Here is a 10,638-nt window from a genome sequence, read left to right on the forward strand (position 1 = left end):
AATAATTGGCACCAAATATCAAATACTTGTAATGATGAACGCTTTATCATAGGCTTGCAAACAAAGTCTTACAAATGACATTTTATCATTTAGAAAACAGATTGCATGACATGTTATCAGAGAAGATCACATGGTTCATTACAGAGTTTCAATCCCCAGGTCAATCTTGCTCTAAAGTTGTTCATTTTACAAGAATACGCTCTTAGCATCAAGCTATCTTTCAGATCAATGGGGATACTCAAAACCATTCTCACCTCTCAAACACTGCACAAAACCCAACTTAGTATGAGACTGGCTCAGCCAAGAGTCAAACTTGAAAATGTTGAAATAAAGAGAACAAAAATAGATGAAAGGAAGGAGAGAGAGAAAGACTGGGAGGACAATAGAAAGAGGCAGGGAGATATGGTCCCTGAAGACCAACAATTTCTTCCCTTCTCCCTTCTTCTATCTTCCCTTGGTGCATTTCAAGTGCAAAACAACTCCAAGGTGGCCCCAATTACATTCCAACAACTAAGGCAGGTGTGCTCTGTTCTGGTAAGTGCAGACGCGGGAGCCAATCTAACAGCTCAATCTCTCTGCCACTTTACCAGATGTGGCATACTGCGCACATCATAGTTCCTTAAGACAAATGCACTTCAAAAGGAAAATTAGTCTTGAACGTTGAAACTTGCAACTTTGTATATTTTACCAAATGTCAATCGCCATTTGCTAGGTAATTTGAGTTAGTCTGATTCATTATGCGGTTCCAAGTCTGAGAAAGTTATTTCAATTTGAAAAACTAAAAATGGCTTGTCCCAAATCTTAGACTACATGCGGTTTCCAAAAGTGCAATTTAAGCCATTACCCATCATTCACTTATAATTTTGCTTTCTACTCCCTTGCTGCCAGCTAGGTTACAACCTCCTGACCATAAGGAAAATTGCTTCAAATCTCACCTTAATTCTTCCATTTAAAGATAATTTCAGATAAAAGCATATATTTTTTTCAAGTGACTACTGGACCATTCTCATTTTTTTTCTTATTAAATTCTAGACAGAGTTCATTTTTATTTCAAGTTTTTCTTCAGAACTTTGTCATTCTTCATTAGTGGTTAACTGCGCTATTGTTCCTATAATAAAAAAAAAATCTCAAATTGTGTATCTTTTTGGCATGATTGCCAAATTGTTGAGTGAAAGATTATTTCATTATTATATAATTGAGTGAATTAAGATTGTTAGTCTCTGTAAAGCAATATTCTAAATGGTCGCTACTGAAAATAACTATGAATATGTTTCATAGCTCATATTGTGTTATAATAACTATCTTTGTTTTCTATACACACATACATACACACACTCAGACAAATTAGCTCATTTAATCATTAAATATTTCAAGGAAGACTTATTTATTCCATATATAAAATATTTCCTCCACTTAAGTTTCAATGTTAAGAATTGGTTGGTCATCAAGAACAATCTGCCCTGGAGAGAACAGGAGTTCCACAAGGACCAAATATATCTGAGCACAGGGGCTTGCCAGAGACTGGTTCTCCAACCAGGGACCATGCATGGATATAACCTAGAATCCGTGCTAGGACATAGCCCATGGCAGCTCAGTCTCCAAGTGGCTTCCCTAATCAGGGGAACAGGGACTGTCTCTGGCATGAACTCTGTGGCTAGCTCTTTGACCTCCCCAACCCCCTTGGGAGGAGCAGCATAGCAAGGCCACAGAGGAGGACATTGCAGCCAGTACTGATGAGACCTGATAAGCTAGGGTCAGATGGAAGGGGAGGAGGACCTCCCCTATCAGTGGACTTAGAGAGGGGCAGGGAGGAGATGAGGGAGGGAAGGTGGGATTGGGAGAAGATGAGGGAGGGAGCTATAGCTGGGATACAAAGTAAATAAACTGTAATTAATATAAAAAAATAAAAAGATAAAAATCTTGACACAAAAAAAGAACAATCTGCAAATTTGGAATACATTTGTGTCCACAAATGTGTTGACTTGTGGTCTCATATACAATGCACAACAACTTCTTTTAAACTTTACTTTTTACTAGTGTTGGATAGTCTGTAATTCTTTAGCAGAAAATCTCCTAATTTGACAAGCAAAATAACACTCTCCCATTGTTTCATTTGCACACTGCCAAGTTTGTTTGCCTGTTTGGTTTCCTAGTTGTCCTTTAGTACCTTACTCTGCTACCATGAGGTTCCTCTTGTGCTATAATTATTCTCAGGCTGAATGAATGCTCTAAGAACAGAGATAATGAGCTGTCACACTTACTATGAACAGTTGCCCCCCTTGAGCTTATTCCTTCGTTTTATTTTCTGAGGGCCTCAGCCTCGTTCTAGTCGAATAACTGAATCTTTTATTTCAATCCACATGAATTCTTCCATCAAAAACGACTGATGGATCTTGTTACTTTCCGACTTCTTAGCCCTTCAGCGCCACACTTAGCCAGCATAGCAAAAAAGACATTCCTTAATCCTTTAAATGTCCCTTACCTCCAACCTTGTAATCTAATCTTGCTAAATCCTCTTCATAAAAAATCAGCTTTCTTTTCTTATCTCCTTTCCTTTAGTTCCTGTCCCTGCCCCCAACATCGACCAGGCCCTTATCCTATTCGCCGGATCAACTCACAGTTTTTTGTTGTTGTTATTGTTTTGTTTTGTTTTGTTTGTTTGTTTTTACTTTCAATCTTACTTTTATTCTCTGGTTCCTAAACAACACCCACAGCCATTACACAAAAAATAACTTTTTCCCCTATCCCAGATACATCACACACAGGCACCATCCCCCACATAGAATGTGCCAGGTAATCCACTTCAAAGTTCTCTGCATTTTCCTTTGAAAACCTTGTTAAAGAGATACCTTTAATTACACCTTGTATATTCAACATTATAACAGCAATCACTATCACAAATAAGCAAACATAATAGCACCGAAATTAGTCTCCGTACTTGAAAACAGTTTCACCCTCATCCTGTCCTGCAGAGAATGTATTTCTGCTTGGATCTAGGCAGTTCTTATCACATAGGCTCTCAGCAATTTCTGTTCATTACAGGATAAAGTCTAAAGTCTAAAGGCCACTCCTTGTGTTCACTAGAACAGCTACACATTCTATATACTCTACAAAATCTGCCTCAACTGACATAGATACATGAGCTATCCACATGAAAGAATAATTTGCCTTCTTTCAACCTTTCATGAGAAGGTACTTGATCTATAAGACCACACATGTCACATTTTACATATCTCCGAATGAACATTTCATTTTTTTTTCCAACTTAAGTTTTTCCTTTTACTCTAAAGTATTCTAATTTATCCAAGTGCATTGTTATGGAGTTTAGACACAATGCAAGTCTCAGGATCGTTTTGATTTGCATTTCCCTAATGGCTAATGAGGTTGAGCATTTCTTTAAGTGTTTCTCTGCCATTCAATATCCCTCTACAGAGAGTTCTCTGTTTAGCTCTGTTCCCCATTTTTTAAGTGGATTATTTGGTTTGTTGCTTTTCAGCTTCTTTCGTTCTTTACATATACTGGATATTAGCCCTCTGTCAGAGAAGAGTTGGTGAAGATTCTTTCCCAATCTGTAGGCAGGCATTTTGTTTTGATGACAGTGTCCTTTGCTTTACAGAAGCTTTTCAGCTTCATGAGGTCCCATTTATTGATTGTTGCTCTTAGAGACTGTGCTGTTGGTGTTCTGTTCAGGAAGTTGTCTCCTGTACCAATGAGTTCTAGGCTGTTCCCCACTTTTTTTTTTCTAACAGATATAGAGTATCTGGTTTTATGTTGAGGTCTTTGATCCACTTGGACTTTAGTTTTGTGCACGGTGATAAATATGGATCTATTTTCATTTTTTGAATGTAAACTGGTACAACCACTTTGGAAGTCAATCTGGCACTTACACAGACAATTAGAACTAGTGCTTCAAGACCCAGCTATACCACTGCTAGGTATATACCCAAAATTTGCTCAAGTACACAAGGACATTTGCTCAACCGTGTTTGTAGCAGCTTTATTCGTAATAGCCAGAAGCTGGAAACAACCCAGATGTCCATCAACGGAGGAATGGATACAGAAATTGTGGTATTTTTACACAATGGAATACTACTCAGCAATCAAAAATGAAGAAATCATGAATTTTTCAGGCAAATGGTGGGATCTAGAAAAGATCATTCTGAGTGAAGTATCCCAGAAGGAGAAAGACAAATATGGTATATACTCACTTATATAGACCTACAAGATATGATAAACATAATGAAGTCTATACACCTAAAGAAGATAAACAAGAAAGCAGACACGAGGTAAGATGATCAATCCTCACTTAGAAAGACAAATGAGATGTGCATTGGACCTATGACAGGAGTCTACCACAGAAGGCATCTGAAAGACCCTACCAAGCAGCATTTCAAAACAGATACTAAGACTCATAACCAAGCCTTCGGCAGAAGGGGAGTTAGTATGATGGGGAAAGGATAGGAGCCCCACAAGGACCAAATATACCTGAGCACAGGGTTTTTTTCTGAAACTGTTTCTCCATTCAAGGACCATGTATGGATATAGCCTAGAATCTTTACTCGGACGAAGCTCGTGGTAGCTCAATAACCAATTGGTTTCCCATAGTAAGGGAAACAAGGACTATCTCTGACAGGAACTCAGTGGCAGGCTCTTTGACATCCCCACCCCCCAAGGGAGGAGCAGTCCTGCTAGGCCATAGAGGAGGACTTTGCAGCCAGCCCTGAAGATACCTGATAAAACAGGGCCAGACGAAAGGGGAGGAGATCCTCCCCAATCCGTGGACTTAGAAAGGGGCAGGGAGAAGCTGAGGGAGGGAGGGTGGGATGGGGGGGGGAATAAGGGAGCAGGATACAGCTGGGATACGGAGTTAATAAAATGTAACTAATAATAATAAACAATAAAAAAAATTAAAAAAAATACAATGCAAGTCATGTCTAACACTCTGTCCTGTGTTGGAGAGTAAGTGCTATCCAACAGTGTTTCCCAGACCAGGGATGTTCCCGTGGTCTCTAGTGGTAATATGAGGCATGGACATTGACAACAACCCCTGCTGTTGCATAGCCATGGACCAAGACATGGCCCTCAGTGGCAGCACAGGTTGGGACTTCACCATGGCCTCAGGAAGCAGGGCTGGCTACTCACAACAGACAATCCCTCTTTTCTCTCAAATCTCCAGTTCCACTTCTTTTCCCAGTGCTCAAGCTGCTCCATTTCTCTATCTCTCCCTTCTGTTCATCACAGACTTGCATGCATTTGGCACAGTATGGTGGCAAAAGGGCCTCTAGGTGTCTACAGTATGATCCTGTGAAATGGCAGCACTGCATAGCATGGTTGCAGACAGGCCTCTAGGTGTCTCTCCCCGTAGGCATGATATTACTGTGCACTGTGTGAAGATTCAAACGCTAGCTTCTGTGCTACCATACCTGGTCGCAATCCTTGTTCTGAGAATCTCCTGTCTACACTTTGCTCCCCAGTTACCCCCTGATATATCAATAAAGCAGTTTAACAGCCAATCACTGATCAGGGAAGAAAATAGAGTTGGACTTCCTGCCAGCCAGAGGAGAAGAAGGGAGAGGAAATGGAACCACTAGAAGAGGTCCAGGAGATATCCAAAAGAGCACTGAAGCAGAGAACACCATAAAGTGCACGGAGCTCAGGTATTTATGCTGGGAGGAAGCCAGATTAGGTTAGAGGGTCATAAAGACTTATGTTGCTCAGTTGTTGTTCCGTAAAGCTTATTAAACAAATGTAACAGTTCAGTTTCAATTATTTGAGTGCAAGCCAGCTTAAAAGAGAAACTGAAACACATTTTTAAAACCACCACTAACATCTCTCTACCCATGCCCCATGGCAAGGCGGTGGGCTGGTCTCTGGTTATTTTCCACCAACCAGACTGTTATGAGGCAGGGGGTGGGGCTCTGGATGTCTTCTGACTTTATTTTTAACCTCCTTTGCCATCAATACAGCCCTGGGATACTGTGATGGCCTTGTCACTGACCTCATTTATGATTTTGTTAATTTAGACATTTTCTTTCTGCCATTTAGTGAATTTGGGTAAGTTTGTTGATCTTATTTTCTAAAAACAAAAAACAAAAAAAAAAAAACAAAAAAAACCCAACTCTTGTTTCATTGAGTCTTTGTATTGGTCTCTTTCTTTTTTATTGATTTCAGCCGTGATTTTGGTGGTTTCTTACCATCTGCTTCCTTCAGGTGTGATTTCTTTTTTCTTTCTTTCTCTTCCTGTTTTCTGTTTGTTTGTTTGTTTGTTTGTTTCTTTGTCTGGAGCTTTCAGGTATGTTGTGAAGTTGCTAATAAGAGATCTCTCCAGTTTGTTGCTTTGTTTGTAAATGTAGGCACTTAGTGCTATGAGCTCTCTTAGAACCATTTTTGTTGTGTCCTATAATTTGGGTATGCTGTGTATTCATTTTCATTCTGTTCTTTAATTTCTTTATTTCTGTGTGACCCATTTTTCACTCAGTGGAGAGTCATTCAAGTTCCATGGGGTTGTAAGCGTTCTGTTGTTTCTATTGTTGTTGTTATCAAGCTTCAATCCCTGGTAGTCTATAGAATAAAGAGAGTGATATTAACTTTGTTGTATCTGTTGAGACTTGCTTTGTGTCCAAGCATGTAGTCAATTTTGGAGAAAGTTCCAGGAGGTACAGAGAAGAAGGTATTTTTGGTTTGTTAATCTATTTGTTTGTTTGTTTGTTTGTGTGAAGTGCTATGTAAATATAATTTAGGTCAGTTTTTTAAAAAAATCTGTTAGATTTAACATTTCTCTGTTTAGTGTTTATTTGTACGACCTGTTTATTGGTGAGGGTGAGGTGTTGAAATCTCACACTATCAGTGTGTGAATTCCAATATGTCATTTAAGCTTTTGTGGTGTTTCTTTTGCAAACACTAGTGCCCCTGCATTCAAAGCATAGATGTTAAGAATTGAAATGTCATCTTGATGGATTTTTTTTTCTTGGATGAGTATGAAGTACCCTTCCCTGTGTCTTGGTTAATTTTTATTTGAATGCTATTTGTTACACATTAGAATGGCCACATCAGCTTGCTTCTTAGGTCCATCTTCTCCATATATCTTTTTTTATTAATTACAATTTATTCACTTTATATCCCCCCTGTAGCTCCCTTCCTCCTTCCTTCCCAATTCCGCCCTCCCTCTTCTCTACCCATACCCCTCCCCAAGTCCACTGATAGGGGAGGTCTTCCTCTCCTTTCTTTCTGATCCTTGTCTATCAGGTATCATCAGGAATGACCACATTGTCTTCCTCTGTGGTGTTGTAAGGCTGCTCCCCTCCTCAGGGGGAGGTGATCAAAGAGCAAGCCAATCAGTTCATGTCAGAGACAGTCCCTGTTCCTATTACTATAGAACCCACATCGACACTGAGCTGCCATGGGCTACATCTGTGCAGGGGTTCTAGGTTATCTCCAAGAATGGTCCTTGGTTGGAGTATCAGTCTCAGAAAAGACCCCTGTGCCCAGAATTTTTCGTTCTATTGCTCTCCTTGTGGAGCTCCTGTCCTCTCCAGGTCTTACTATCTCCCATTTCTTTCATAAGATTCCCAGCACTCTGCCCAAAGTTTGGCTATGAGTCTCAGCATCTGCTTTGATACCCTGCAAGGTAGAGTCTTTCAGAGGTCCTCTGTGGTAGGCTCCTGTTCTGTTCCCTGTTTTCTCCCTCTTCTGATGTCTATCCTCTTTGCCTTCCTGAATGAGGACTGAGCCTTTTGCTAATCCTTTACCCTTAATATCTATCCCTGATGTTGAGGTATGTTTCTTATATGCAAGAAAAGGATGTATCTTGTTTTCACATACATTCTGTTAGTCTGTGTCTTTTTATTGAGAAATGGAGACCATTGAAATTTAAAGATATTGATGATCAACGATTGTTGATTCTTGTTATTTTGGTAGTCATGGTAGTGGTGATGGTGATAGTGGTGTGTGTGTGTGTGTGTGTCTGTGTGTGTGTGTGTGTGTGTGTGTGTTCCTTCCTTTGATTTTGGTAGTCTAGAATTATTTATTCCCTGTTGACCTGCTGAGCAGGTGTGTTCCCCATGAATGCCTATTGGTGTTGAATGCTGGGATAAAAGGGAAGGGAGATTGGGGTAGATCTAGGTATACTGTCAGAAAGAAAAGGAAGAACATGGTAGGTTTTTCATATCTGAACTGGGATGAGACTTGGGGCATTTGACCTAGAGGAGCAGAAGAAGAGGTGTGTGTAAAAAAAAAAATCTATTTTTAATAAAATAAAATAATTTCTGGAACATACACAAAAAGGAATGGGAAGTGCTATGTCAAAACTAATGTATTTTTTAAAAATATAAATACATTTTAAGCCTCTGGCTACTTAATATATGCTATAGAATCTCATTGAAATATCAATATAAAAGTCATTTTTATAGCTGCTGGAATATGGGGGGAGTTCCTATCTTTCTCATCCAGTGTTTTCCTATTTTACTTATGCCAAGAAAACACTAAGAGCTAAATGTTATAGACCAGATTAAGAAGGTAACACTACAAAAAGAAATACTTTTATGAGAATGGTGAAAACAGACTTCTGATGGTTGAAAGGAAATTTCAGGTGTCAAGTAGCTTTCAACCTGTGAGCGATCAGGTATTTTCACTGGCCTTCCCTCAGGGGCCTAGCCGCAGTTTGCATCATCACTTTCAACGACCTGGTGTGTCCAGTGCTGCAAACTCTGAGTCCCACAGCCAAACATTAGGCAGAACTCAGAGCGTCCTGAAGAAGAGGGGGAGGATGGATTGGAGGAACTAGAGAGATTAGGGGTACACCACAACAGCACCAAACACTGCCCACAGAATCGACTGACTGGAACTCATGGGAACTTGCAGACATCAGTGAGTCTTTTGGGATCTGACCTAGGTCCTCTGCATATATGTTATGGATGAGTAGCTTAGTGCTTTTATGGGAATCCTAATAGTGGGAACAGGGGCTGTCCCTGACTCCTTTGCCTACTTGTGAGACCATTTTCTTCCTACTGGGTTGCCTTATCCAGCTTTGATGTGATGGCATGTGCCTGGACTTGTAGCTTGCTATGCTGTTTGGTGGTTGTCCCTGGGAGACCTGCTCTTTTCTAAAACAAGGTGAAGGGGGTTGTGGATCTGGGGAAGAGAAGAGATGGGGGAAAGACTGGGGGGAAGGAGGGGAAGGGAAAACTGGTATATGACAGAAGAATTTCTTGAAAGGGTAAAAATATTGATCTCATCTCAATGGAGAAAGTTACAAAATGAAATAAATATTTGTGTTATAATTCTAAAGACAAATTTGGGATTTCTTTAGTGTTTCAGTAAAAATATGTCTCTACAAATAATGCATAAGAGATTAATTCCACAAACCTTTTGAAAAGAAATTCAATTTCGTAAAGCATGGTATCCAACACGTTTAAACAAATATTTCTCACCAAAGCTTTTTCTATTATTTAACCTAGAATCCTTACTTACTTTTTCCTTTTAACATAAATATGGTGTTTTGGAGCTGAATAACATACTTATATATTACAATAAAGTCACTGATGTAACTTAATAAGACATATATTCTCTGTAAGGTGCTTGGAATTTAACAAAAGTATAACAGGCACTTTAACTTCACAACCACCATGGGCAAGAACATCAAGAAAATACCAGAATCTTCCACTTAACTATTAAGATTTTCAAGTGCTCTTGGGGATCAAGCCCAGGTCCTTTAGGATGCTGGATAAGTCCTCTACCACTGAATCATACCTTTCCTGCAAATTCTTGCTTTATACCAGACTCTCAAACTCAGAAGACCCTCAGTATAGGGTCACTCTCTAGTCATTCTAAGGAATTAGATGAATGCTGGTAAGATTTAGTGATAGAGGGACTGAGTTCCAAAGTATCCACAGTTATACTCACCCATCCACTAGAATAGCCATGGGGTTTTTTAAACTCCTTGTCACAGTCTGCCAATGTTGGGTTCAATTCACCCATGTTATACCTAATAATGACCCCAAAGCACAATGCAGAATCATGAAAAGACATCACATAAATTGTAATTGTATACCAACACGGTGGGGCACAAGAAAATAATACCATGTGTGTAGGGGTCTTTCCCAACCATTACTTTAGGTACCCACTGTGGCATTGGAATACATCCCTGAGGATGAGGCCAATGTTGTGTTCTGTATCTTTCTAGCTTCCATTTCTCTACTATGTTGGCCAATCATATGAATTCTTCATCTAATATGATACCTCTAATAACTGAATACAGTATTTGCTGCTATAAGCAAAACTCACTGAAAAAAAAATCATTATTAAATCATACACTTCATTTATACCATGAGCAAAGGCCCACACCGCTGAACAGGATAATGCTATCAGTGAAGAGGTATGACATCAGACAGCCCTTTCCAAGCCTAATCCAGTCTAACAAACAACTTGCTGTCTGATTTATTATCACCTGAATTTTTTTTCCTGAAATCAAAATATGTTCTTTAAATAATAGATGTCCATGGTGAAACTCCTTTTACTGCAGTGATCCAGCTCTATCTACATATCATTTATGAGATAATTTCTACATATTCTGCAAAAAAGCTGCAAGGCTTTCAACCCTAACCCTAACCCTAACCCTAACCCTAACCCTAACCCTAACCC

This window comes from Psammomys obesus, unplaced genomic scaffold (assembly GCF_907164565.1).
Source record: "Psammomys obesus unplaced genomic scaffold, mPsaObe1.curated_primary_1811, whole genome shotgun sequence".
In the NCBI taxonomy this organism is placed as follows: Eukaryota; Metazoa; Chordata; class Mammalia; order Rodentia; family Muridae; genus Psammomys; species Psammomys obesus.